We start from the raw sequence: 13,814 nt of genomic DNA on the forward strand, positions 1-13,814 counted from the left end.
AATTACTAGTTTGGATACAGTCTTCTCTCTTTTAAATAAGAAAAGTTTCCAGTGTTAATAAAAGGCTTAACTAAGTAGAACAAGAGATAAGGACAACAGAAAACAATCTGTTGATCACAAAAAAAACCTTAAATTTGGTGGATCAAGCCTTGGATAATTAACAGCTAAGCAAATATCCCAGAGAATATAAGTCAATATTTCTAAAGCATTATCCTTCTAATTCAAATGTTAAAAATCTCTGTTTCCAAAAGAATACTCTCTGCACCTTGCATTCAAACTTTAATAGGAAGTGGAGGAAGTAAAAGAATGCATCAAGGAAATTCACTTGATTCATTCCCTCCTTACCATAAGTTTCTGGATTCTTCCTTTTTCCAACTCATACAGCATTTTACTTCAGCATATAATTTCTTGACATAGTGAACTCCAGATCCAGGGCTTGCTTTCCTGATAGAAAATAGAAAAGTGACATGCTATTACAAAAATACTCAATACTAAAGGTACTATTAAAGAATATATTTACTGAAGGGGAAGATGCCAGGGGAGTAGGAGAACCCTAGGCTCACCTTGTCATCCCATGAACACAAGCAGGTAACTATCAAATTATGTCAATATCAGAAATTGACCTGAAGATTCAAAGAACCAATTCTGCAACTAAAGATAGAGAAGAAACCACATGACAAAGGTAGGAGGTGCCCAGATCCCAGCCACGGCGGTGGGCAGGGAGCCAAGTGGTGAAGAAGGGCAAGAGGCAGACCAACACCCACACACAGAAGACATATTCCCATAGCAAAGGCTCAGAAAGCAAGAGGGGCCGAATTTCATGAGTTCTTGCAAACAATGGGGCTTAAAGCCTGGAATTTTAAGTGACAGGCTTGGTTTAGGGAGAGCCTAGAAAACACTGGGACTGTTGTTGGAGAGAAGGCAGGGCAAACAGCCTGTAGATATGGATATACATACAGGGTGGAAACAGCAATCTGAAGAGCACCTGGGACACACAGTGGGGAAGTTATTTGTTCATCCAAGAGAGAGCCCCAGAGAAGCACTGTTTGCAGAGACACCTCTCCAGGAATGAAGAAACTGGCCTGTTACCACCACCTCCTGCCTCACCACTCAGCATAAGTACAGGGTCACCTGCGGGAACCAACACACTACCTCACCGCCTAACTTGCTTATACCAAGCCCCACCGCACCCTAGAGCTCCAGTGGAATTGCCCTTCGCAATCAAGTTTGCATCAATTCCAGCACAGTGGGTCCCCTACTCCAAAAGACTGGAACAACCCCTTGCCCATACCACATTTCCCAACCTGGGAGTTTTGCAGGGCCTCAGTTCAGGCAACAGTGGCAACAGGTCTCATTTCACAAGCAGACCAGAGAACATCTAGTAAAAACTCATCACATTCAGGCCAGGGACCAAACACTGCTCACAACTAAGGCAGCCTTTGCAGATGATGCACCTGAAGGATAAAGTAACCAGAAAACAACAGCAGAGTGCAGGCAGCACACAATGGAGACACTCTCTGAAGTGCCAGACCCTGGGGAATGGGGACACTGCACTGCAGGGCACTACTGGACCTGTTCTTCAAAAGGCCATTATTCTTGGACAGCCCCAGTGGCTCAGCGGTTTAGCGCCGCCTTAGCCCAGGGTGCGATCCTGGAGACCTGGGATCGAGTCCCACGTCGGGCTCCCTGCACAGAGCCTGCTTCTCCCTCTGCTTATGTCTCTGCCTCTCTCTCTCTCTCTCTCTCTGTGTATGTGTGTGTGTGTGTGTGTGTGTCATGAATAGATAAAATATATATTTTTAAAAAAGAATTAAAAAAAAATAAGGGCGTTACTCTCAAGAATAGGAGACATAACTGACCTTCCTAACACAGAGAAACAGGCACAGAGACTTAGAGAAAATGAGAAGACAGAGGTATGTGTCTTAGAGGAAATATGCGGAGAAGGCCACAGCCAGAGATATAAGTGAAACAGATAAAAGTAACATGCCTGATAGATAATTTAAAGTAATAATCATAAATATACTCACTGGACTTGAGAAAAGACTGGAAAGCACCAGTGGGACGATTAACACAGAGATCAGGAATAACATAGCAGAGATAAAGGGCTCAATAAATGAAATAAGAAACACACTTGGTGGAATGAAGCAGGCCGGAAGAAGCAAGGTACAAATTAATGACATAGAAGACAGAATAATGGAAAGCAATCAAGCTGAACAAAAGAGAGAAAAAAAGAACTATACAAAATGAGAATATCCTCAGGGAACTTAGTGACTCCATCAAATATAATCACATTTGTATCATAGGGATCCCAGAAGAAGAGAGAGAAAAGGGGGCAGAAAATTTATTTGAAGAAATGATAGCTGAAAACTTCCCTAATCAGGGGAAGGAAAGCTACCCAGATCCAGGAAGTACAGAGAACCCCTAATAAAATCAACAGAAGCCAATCCACATCAAGCGATGTTATAATTAAAATGGCAAAAGGGGACAGCCCAGGTGGCTCAGCAGTTTAGCGCTGCCTTCAGCCCAGGGCATGATCCTAGCCCAAGAATCAAGTCCAGCCTCAGGCTTCCTGCATGGAGCCTGTTTATCCTTCTGCCCATGTCTCTGCCTCTCTCTCTCTCTCTGTGTCTCTCATGAATAAATAAATAAAATCTTTAAAAAAAAGAAAATTAAAATAAAATGGCAAAAGGTTGTGATAAAGAAAAAAATTTTAAAGCAGCAAAAGAAGAGTTACATAAGGAAAATTCCATAAGGCTATCATCAGATTTTTTTTTTAGCAGAAACTCCAAAAGCCAGAGGGAGTGGCATGATATATTCTAAGTACTAAATGGGAAAAATCTCCAGCCAAGAATACTCTATCCAGCCAAGAATATTCTATCCAGCAGAGCTATCATTCAGAATAGAAGGGAAGATAGAGTTTCTCAGAAAAAAAACACAAAAATTAGAGGAGTTCATGACCACTAAACCAGCCCTGCTAGAAACATTAAAGATTTTTTGAATGGAAAGGAAAGATCCAAAGTGATAGTATGAAAGTAAGAAACACAAAAGCAATAAAAAATGAGTATTTCTGTAAAAATTCAGTTAAGGCACTCACAAAAAGATATAAAGTATGACACCATCTATCTAAAACGTGGGAAGAGTAAAGAATGAATTCAAACTTTAATGGTCATCAACTTAACATACACTGACATATGCAGAAGATGTTATATATATAAACCTAATGGTAACCACAAATCAAAAACCACTAATAACATGAAAAGAATAAAGAGATAGGAATTAAAATATATCACCAAAGAAAAGTAATGAACCATGAAAGAGAAAGAAAAGAATCAGAGAAAAACAGAAGGAACCACAAAACAAGGATTAAAGTGTCAATAAATGCCTATCTATCAGTAATTACTTTTTTTTTTATTTATTTGAGAGAGAGTGAGTGAGTGCATACACACAGTGCACAGGATCAGGGTGGGGAGGGGGGGGGGTGCAAGAGAGTGAGAAAAATCCTCAAGCCGGCTCCCCACAGTGCACAGAGCCCAATGCAGCTGGATCCTAGGACCCTGAGATCATGACCTAAGTTGAAATCAAGAGCTAGATGTTTAATCAACTTAGCCACCAGGTGTCCCTATCAATAATTAATTTGACTGTAAATGGATTAAATGCTCCAGTCAAAAGACATAAGGTGACAGAATGAATAAAAAAAACAAGACCCACCTAAATGCTGCTTACAGGAGACTCATTTAAGACCTAAAGACACCTGCAGACTGAAAGTGAAGGAATGGAGAGATATTTATTACGGAAATAATAAAATATATAACAATTGTAAATATCTACCCACCCAACCGGAGAGTACCCAAATGTACAAAAGTTAATAACAAACATAAAAAACTAATCAATAGTAATACAATACAAAATCTGGAAAGACCACAAATACATGGAGGATAAATAACATGCTAATAAACAACGAATGCGTCAACCAAAAATCCAAAGAAGAAAGCAAAAAACACATGGAAACAAATGAAAACACAAGGGCTCAAAACCTTTGGCATGCAGCAAAAGGAGTTCTAAGAGGGGAGTTTACAACAATACAGACCTACATCAAGAAGCAAGAAAAATCTCAAATAAACAATTAAAGGAGCTAAAAAAGAACAATAAACAAAACCCAAACCCAGGAGATGGAAGGAAATAATAAATATCAGAGTAGAAATAAATGATACAGAAACCAAAACAAAACAGTAGAACAGATCTCTAAACCACCAGCTGGTTCTTTGAAAGGATCAACAAAATTCATAAACCTCTAGACAGACTCATCAAAAAACAAAAATAGGGGTGTCTTCCTGGTTCAGTCGGTTAAGCATCCAGGAGCTCTTGATTTCAGCTCAGGTCATGATCTCAAGGTTATGAGATCAAGCCCCATAATAGGCTCTGTGCTCAGCATAGAGTCTACACCAAATTCTCTCCCTCTGCCCTTCTCCCTACTCTCTCTCTCTCTCTCTCTCTCAAATATTAAAAAAAAAAAAAAAGAGAAAGGACTCAAAACTACAAATCATTGAGGAGAAAAAACAACCAACACCACAGAAATACAATTATGAGAATATTATGAAAAACTAATGCCAACAAACTGGGACAACCTAGAGGAAATGGATATATTCCTAAAAACTATAGCCTACCAAAACCCAAATGGGAAGAAATAGAAAATCTGAATAAATCGATTGCCAGTAAGGAGATTGAATCAGTTAAAAAAAAAAAAAATGCTCAAAGAATGGAAGTCCATGATCAGACCGCTTCACAGGCAAATTCTACCAAACATTTAACGAAGAGTTAATTCCCATTCTTCCCAAACTATTCCAAAAAGTAGAAGAGGAAAGAAAACTTCCAAAATCATTGTATGAGGCCAGCATTACTCTGATACCAAGCCCAACTAAAGACACCACACATATAAAAAAAAGAACTACAGGCCAATATCTTTGATGAACATCAATATAAAAATCTTCAACAAGGGATCCCTGGGTGGCGCAGCGGTTTGGCGCCTGCCTTTGGCCCAGGGCGCGATCCTGGACCCGGGATCGAATCCCACGTCGGGCTCCCGGTGCATGGAGCCTGCTTATCCCTCTGCCTGTGTCTCTGCCTCTCTCTCTCTCTGTGTGACTATCATAAATAAATAAAAATTAAAAAAATTTTTTTTAAAATAAAAAAAATAAAAATCTTCAACAAAATATTAGTAAACAGAATCAGAAAATACATTAAAAAAAAAAAAAAACATTCACAATCAAGTAGGATTTAACCCTGGTGTGCAAGAGTGGTTCAATATCCACAAACCGAGCGAGGAGGGGCAGGATGGCGGAAGAGTAGGGTCTCCAAATCACCTGTCTCCACCAAATTACCTAGAAAGCCTTCAAATTATCCTGAAAATCTATGAATTCGGCCTGAGAATTAAAGAGAGAACACCTGGAATGCTACAGTGAGAAGAGTTCGCGCTTCTATCAAGGTATCCATTTCCTCCAAGGGGGAGGGCCCCGCGAGGAGCCGGGCTGAGGCCGGGCGAGTGTCCCCAGGACAGGAGAGCCCCGTCCCGGAGACGCAGGAGCTGCACCGACCTTCCCGGGCGGAAAGGGGCTCCAGGGAGGTGGAGCAGGAACCAGGAGGGAGGGGATGCCCTCGGGCTCCCCGGGACACTAACAGAGCAACTGCGCCCCGGGAGAGTGCGCCGAGCTCCCTAAGGGCTGCAGCTCGCACGGCGGGACCCGGAGCAGCTCGGGGGGGTGGGGGGGGGGGCTCGGGCGGCGGCTCCGCGGAGGGGGCTGCGCGGCCCTGGGAGCAGCTGGGGGGGGGCTCGGGCGGAGGAAGAGGCTCCCTGCGGTGGGGGCTGCGCGGCTCCTGGAGCAGCTCGGAGGGGCTCGGGCGGAGGAAGAGGCTCTGTGCGTAGGGGGCTGCGTGGTTCCAGGAGCAGCTTGGGGGGCTCGGTCGGCGGCTCCGCGGAGGGGGCTGCGGGGCGGGAGCGCGAATCCAACAGGCGCCGGAGCACAGGGCGCCGGGACACAGCCCAGGATCCCGCCTCCCCCGGGACAGGCAGAGGCCGGGAGGGCCCCGGACAGCAAGGACGCTCCTGCCCCAGCTGAGCACATCAGCGGCCCCGCCCCGGAGCCTCCAGGCCCTGCAGACGGAGACCTCCGGAGTTCCTGCCGGAGCTGAATCCAGGTTTCCAGAGCTGCCCCGCCACTGGGGCTGTTCCTCCTGCGGCCTCACGGGGTAAACAACCCCCACTGAGCCCTGCACCAGGCAGGGGCACAGCAGCTCCCCCAGCTGCTAACACCTGAAAACCAGCACAACAGGCCCCTCCCCCAGAAGACCAGCCAGACGGACAATTTCCAGGGGAAGCCAAGGGACTTACAGTACACAGAATCAGAAGATACTCCCCCGTGGTTCTTTTTTTCTTTCTTTTTTTTTTTTTTTGTTGTTGTTGTTTTGTTTTGTTTTGCTTTGCTTTTTGATTTGTTTCCTTCCCCCACCCCCTTTTTTCCCTTTCTTTCTTTTTCTCCCTCTTTTTCTTTTTTTTTCGTTTTTTTCTTCCTTTTTTTTTCCTCTCTTTTCTTTCCTTCTTTCTCTCCTCTCTTTTTCTCCTTTTCCCAATACAACTTGCTTTTGGCCACTCTGCACTGAGCAAAATGACTAGAAGGAAAACCTCACCTCAAAAGAAAGAATCAGAAACAGTCCTCTCTCCCGCAGAGTTACAAAATCTGGATTACAATTCAATGTCAGAAAGCCAATTCAGAAGCACTATTATACAGCTACTGGTGGCTCTAGAAAAAAGCATAAAGGACTCAAGAGACTTCATGACTGCAGAATTTAGAGCTAATCAGGCAGAAATTAAAAATCAATTGAATGAGATGCAATCCAAACTAGAAGTCCTAACAACGAGGGTTAACGAGGTGGAAGAACGAGTGAGTGACATAGAAGACAAGTTGATAGCAAAGAGGGAAACTGAGGAAAAAAGAGACAAGCAATTAAAAGACCATGAAGATAGATTAAGGGAAATAAATGACAGCCTGAGGAAGAAAAACCTACGTTTAATTGGTGTTCCCGAGGGCGCCGAAAGGGACAGAGGGCCAGAATATGTATTTGAACAAATTCTAGCTGAAAACTTTCCTAATCTGGGAAGGGAAACAGGCATTCAGATCCAGGAAATAGAGAGATCCCCCCCCTAAAATTAATAAAAACCGTTCAACACCTCGACATTTAATTGTGAAGCTTGCAAATTCCAAAGATAAAGAGAAGATCCTTAAAGCAGCAAGAGACAAGAAATCCCTGACTTTTATGGGGAGGAGTATTAGGGTAACAGCAGACCTCTCCACAGAGACCTGGCAGGCCAGAAAGGGCTGGCAGGATACATTCAGGGTCCTAAATGAGAAGAACATGCAACCAAGAATACTTTATCCAGCAAGGCTCTCATTCAAAATGGAAGGAGAGATAAAGAGCTTCCAAGACAGGCAGCAACTGAAAGAATATGTGACCTCCAAACCAGCTCTGCAAGAAATTTTAAGGGGGACTCTTAAAATTCCCCTTTAAGAAGAAGTTCAGTGCAACAATCCACAAAAACAAGGACTGAATAGATATCATGATGACACTGAACTCATATCTCTCAATAGTAACTCTGAATGTGAACGGGCTTAATGACCCCATCAAAAGGCACAGGGTTTCAGACTGAATATCCACAAACCAACCAATGTCACATATCAATCACATCAATAAGAGAAAAGACAAAAACCATATGATCAACTCAACAGATGCAGAGAAAACATTTGACAAAGTACAGCATCTATAAATGATAAAATTCCTCAATAAAGTAGGTTGAGGGGGAACATACTTCATATATTAAAGGCCATATATAAAAAACCCATAGTGAATATCATATTCAATGGGGAAAAACTGAGCTTTTCCTCTAAAGTCAGGAACAAGACAAGGATGTCCACTCTTACCAACAGAGTGGTACTCTTTTATCAACAGAGTACTGGAAGTCCTAGCTACAGCAATCAGACAACATAAAAAAATAAAAGGCAACCAAATTGGTAAAGAAGAAGTAAAATTCACTATTTGCAGATGACATGATACTCTACATAGAAAAACCTAAAGACTCTACCAAAAAACTCTAAGAACTGATAGATGAATTCGGTAAAAATCACAGGATACAAAACAAATGAAGAGAAATCTGATGCATTTCTATACACCAATAATCAAGCAGCAGAAAGAGAAATTAAGAACACAATCCCATTTATCATTGCATCAAAAATAATAAGATACTCAGGAATAAACATAATCAAAAAGATGAAAGACCTGTACTCTGAAAACTACAAACCACTAATATAAGAAACTGAAAATGATACAAAGAATGGAAAGATATTCCGTGCTCATGGATTGGAAGAATAAATATTGCTAAAATGTCTATACTAAACAATCTACACATTTAATGCAATCTCTACCAAAATACCAATAGCATTGTTCATAGAACTAAACAAAAAATCCTCAGTGTCCATCGAAAGATGAATGGATAAAGAAGATGTGGTTTATGTATACAATGGAATATTACTCAGCCATTAGAAATGACAAATACTCACCATTTGCTTCGACGTGGATGGAACTGGAGGGTATTATGATGAGTGAAATAAGTCAATCGGAGAAGGACAAACATTATATGGTCTCATTCATTTGGGGAATATAAATAATAGTGAAAGGGAATACAGGGGAAGGGAGAAGAAATGGGTAGGAAATATCAGAAAGGGAGACAGAACATGGAAGACTCCTAACTCTGGGAAACGAACTAGGGGTGGTGGAAGAGGGGTGAGGGTGACTGGATGGTGGGCACTGAGGGGGGCACTTGACAGGGTGAGCACTGGGTGTTATTCTGTATATTGGCAAATTGAACACCAATAAAAAATAAATTTATTATTAAAAAAAATCCTACAAAAAGAAAAACAACAAAAAACTCTGAATTGCCAAAGCAATTTTGAAAAAGAAAAAGCTGGAGGTATCACAATTCCACATTTCAGTTTATATTATAAAGCTGTGGTAATCAAAACAGTATGGAACTGGCACAAAAACAGACACAAAAATCAATGGAACAGAAAACCCAGAAATGAACTCATAAGTGTATGGTCAATTAATCTTCAACAAAGCACAAAAGAATATCCAATGGGAAGAAGATAGTCTCTTGAACAAATGGTGTTGGGAAAACTGGACACCAACATGCAAAAGAATGAAACTGGACTACTTTCTTATACCATCCATAAAAATAAACTCAAAATGGATTAAAGATCTAAATGTGAGACCTAAAACCATAAAAATCCTAGAAGAGAGAACAGGCAGTAAGACAGAACAGGCAGTAAGGTCTCTGACCATCAGCAGTTGCAACACTTTTCTAGATATGCCTTCTGAGGCCAGGGAAACAAAACAAAAATAAACTACTGGGACTACATCAAAATAAAAAGCTTTTGCACAGCAAAAGAAACAATCAACAGAACTAAAAGGCAACCTATGGAATAGAAGATACCCGCAAATGACATATGTGTTACAGGGTTAGTACCCAAAATACACAAAGAACTTATACAAATCAACATCCAAAAAACAGACAATCCAATTAAAAAATGGGCAGAAGAAATGAACAGACAGTTCTCCAAAGAAGACATACAGATGGCTAACAAACATATGAAAAGATGCTCAACATCACTCAACATCAGGGAAATGAAAATGGAAACTACAATAAGATATCACCTCACACCTGTCAGTGGCTAAAATCAGAAATACAAGAAACAACAAATGTTGACAAGGATGTGGAGAAAAAGGAACCTCTTGCACAGGTGGTAGGAATACAAACTGGTGCAACCACTGTAGAAAACAGTATGGAGGTTCCTCAGAAAGTTAAAAATAGAACTATCCTATGATCCAGTAATTATGCTATTGGTTATTTACCAAAATAATAATAATAATAATAATAATAATAATAATAATAATAATAATTCAAAGGAATACACTCACCCCTATATATATAGGAGCATTATTTATAATAGCCAAATTAGGGGATCCCTGGGTGGCTCAGAGGTTTAGCGCCTGCCTTTGGCCCAGGGAGCGATCCTGGAGTCCCGGGATCGAGTCCCACATCAGGCTCCCGGCATGGAGCCTGCTTCTCCCTCCTCCTGTGTCTCTGCCTCTCTGTCTATGATAAATAAATAAATAAATCTTTAAAAAAATAATAGCCAAATTATGGCAGCCCAAACACCCATCAAGAGATGAATGGATAAAGAAAATGTGGTGTGTATATATGTATAATGGAATATTACTTAGCTGTAAAAAAGAATGAAACCTTGCCATTTGCAATGACATGGATGGGGTTAGAATGTATAATGCTGGGTGAAATAAGAAAAAGACAATTACCATATACCATATGAGATTTCACTCAAACATGGAACTTAAGAAACAAAACAAACAAGCAAAGGAAAAAGAAAGACACACCAAGAAACAGACTCTTAACTACTGAAAACAAACTGATGGTTATCAGAGGGGACGGAAGTAAGTGGGGGGGGAAACAAGTGAAAGAAGTGATGAGGATTAAGGAGTGCACTCTTTGTGATGAATACTGGGTGATGTATGGAATTGCTGAAACACTGTAATGTATACCTAAAACTAATGTAACACTACATAGTAACTATATCAGAATTAAAAATAAGATAGAATAAAATAAAATGAATATATTTACTGACAGTTATGAAAAGCTTTCTGTTATGTATATAAGGTATTTAATATTCAGAGACATTCTTTTAAGTGAATAGGGTGCTATTAGTAATTACACTGGAACAAGAGGCATAAATTGACACCCAAAAACAAACCATCCAGATATACAATTACTTTTTTATGTGTTCTAAGAAGAGAGAATAAACTAAAACACTGAAATGTAAAACAAAACAAAAAAAAAAGTCCCTATCTTTTAAAAGTATATACTGAGATTTTTATAGAGAAAACGATTTATCTGGAATTTTAAAATAAACAGGATGAGAGAGGGTGGTGAAAGGTGTTTGGAAGTACAGATGAAACAAGATTAACCATGAGCTAATTACTCTTGACACTGAATGATAGGGGATACATGGCAGTCTATTATAATGTTGTCTGCATTTATATATGTTTGAAATTTTTCATACCTAAAACTCTAAAATATATTATTACACAGAGTCTAAACAAAATGTTTTTTGTAAAAGTCATCTGGAGACTGATGAGACTTAAGCTAATATTGTTAGTGCTACCAACTTACATGAACACAGGTGGAAATATAAACAAATGTTCTAATGGGAACCAATAATTCAACAATAAGTCAAAGGAATTTCTCCCCATCAAGTTCCATCCCTTTAATTGGAATAAAGCAAAATCTGTCATCAGTGTCCAAAAGCATGACCATTTTTTCCTCAACAGCTAATTAAAAATTTTCAAGCACAAAAGAAAAAGAAAACCCTCGGAATCTCTTCTGTCATTCTCTGGAAAATGACGATGAAGTTCTTAGGATCTAGAAATAAATGTCATTGAAATACTGATAAGGAGCAATCTCCAGAGACTTTTTTTTTTTTTACTCCAAATATAATACAACCTGCTCTATTCGCTGCCATCTGCCCCAGCCTTGTGAACACCTAATTTGTCATCCTTCCCCTACAACATATTCTACACATAACAACCAGAATCATCACCTTTAAAACATGAACTAGAATTTTGGTGGTTCAAGAGGGCAGTGTGGGAAAACAATGAACTCATCTCCTATCAAGGAAACACTGAATCTATATACCTACATATAAAGCAGTTCCTCCTGAAGAACTAAGGGATCACTGAACAGCTTCTGCATAACAAACAACAGAATAAATACACGGAAAAGGGTAGAAGAGACAGAGACCCCATAATAACAGGAACCTCACCCCAAAACACCATCCTGCAGTAGGGAGGGATATTATTACTAAGGGGCCCGTGCACTGACTCATGTATCCCAAGGCACAGCAAGAAAATAGTCATTTACGAGGCAACTATACCACAAGTGAAAGAAATTCATTTACTAACTCTTGAGCATAACCAAACAGGAGGGAAACTGCTAGAACTCTATGGGGTCAGAGACTCCACATTGATAGCATGAACAGGAGCAAGGTACAGGTGCTCTAGCTGGCCTGCTAGGGTGTCCCCAGCATACCCCAGATCCGCAACCCACACCAGCTCCAGGTGTCCCAGCAAGGCAGCTCCTGTGCAACATGCCACAGGCCCCCTTGGTCCATGCCCACTCCAGCTGGCCTCACAAGAAACATTAAGGAGGCTTTAACTGAAAAAGAAAAGGCCATAACTAGAAATAAGATAATTAACCACTACTACAATAAATAGCTAATGGATGTTAAAATAAATAGATGTAAAATATGAAGTCAAAAACATAAAACGGGAAGAGGCACAAACATAGTGTTTTTAGATGCATTTGAACTTAAGTGATTATCAGCTATGTATATAGGTTAACATATATGAACCTCACAGTAACCACAAACCAAAATCTACAAAAGATACACAAAAAAATAAAGACAAAAGAACCCAAACAAACAGTAACGAAAACTATCAAACCACAAGAAAAGAGACCAAGAGAAGAAAGGAACAGAAAAGAGCAACAAAAACAACCAGAAAACAATAAACAATTAACAAAATGTTAATAAGTATATATCTATCAATAATTACTTTAAATGTAAAGAGACTAAATGTTCCAATCAAAAGATATAGCACGGCTGAATGGACTGAAAAAAAAAAAAAAAAAAAAAAGACCCATCTATATGCTACCTGTAAGAAACTCACTGCAGATCTTTCAGGACATACAAAGGCTGAGAACAAAGGGCTAGAAAAAGACATTCCATGCAAATAGAAATGAAAACAAAGTTGTAGTAGTAATACTCAATGAGACAAAATAGACTTTAAGACACTGTAACAAAACACAAAGAAGGGGGGCAGCTGGGTGGCTCAGTCAGTTAAGCATCTGCCTTTGGCTCAGGTCATGATCCCATGGTCCTGGGATGGAAACCCTGCTTGTCCCTCTACCCCTCCCACAACTCATGTGCTCTCTCCAATAAATGAATTAAAACCTTGAAAAAACACACACAAAGATGGGCATTACATAATGACTAAGTCAATCCAATAAGAGGATATAACATGTATAAATATTTATGCACCTAATGTAGGAGCACCTAAATATTAAAAACAAATATTAGTGAACATAAAGGGGAGAAACTGACAATAATACGATAATAGTAGGGAACATGATACTTCCACTTACATCAATGTATAGATTATCTAGACAGAAAATCAGAAATTAAACATTGGCCTTAACACATTGGGCAGAGAGACTATATATATATATACACACAAAACATTTCATTACAAACTGTAGGATACACATTTTTTTTTTCAAGTGCAGATGGAACATTCTCCTGGATAGATCTCATGTGAGGCCACAAAACAAGACTCAGTAAATTCAAGAAGACTGAAATCATACCAAGCATTTTTTCTGACTGTAACAGTATAAAACTAGAAATTAGTTACAAGAAAACTGGAAAATATACAAACGTGCGCACTAAATAACATGCTATAAAAAACAAGGGATCAATGAAGAAATCAAAAAGAAATTTTAAAAATAACATAAATGAAAACAGAAACACAACTTTACAAAATCTATGGGACAAGCAAAAACAGTTCCAAGAGGAAGTTCATAACAATACATTCCTACCTCAAAAAACAAACAAAATCCCAAATAATCTAACTTTACACCTAAA

The 13,814-nt window shown here is 39.7% G+C and overlaps 1 protein-coding gene across 2 annotated transcripts in view; it reads right to left on the minus strand.

Moving 5' to 3' along the window:
- Nucleotides 1-13,814, minus strand: part of EXTL3 (exostosin like glycosyltransferase 3) — a 157,511-nt gene that overhangs the window by 44,643 nt on the left and 99,054 nt on the right. For both annotated transcript variants that reach the window (XM_077868675.1, XM_077868674.1), the window contains exon 2: nt 346-444. The gene's annotated coding sequence lies outside the window, so the exon portion shown is untranslated. The remainder of the gene's footprint in view (nt 1-345; nt 445-13,814) is intronic.

This window comes from Canis aureus, chromosome 24 (genome assembly GCF_053574225.1).
Source record: "Canis aureus isolate CA01 chromosome 24, VMU_Caureus_v.1.0, whole genome shotgun sequence".
Classification (NCBI taxonomy): Eukaryota; Metazoa; Chordata; class Mammalia; order Carnivora; family Canidae; genus Canis; species Canis aureus.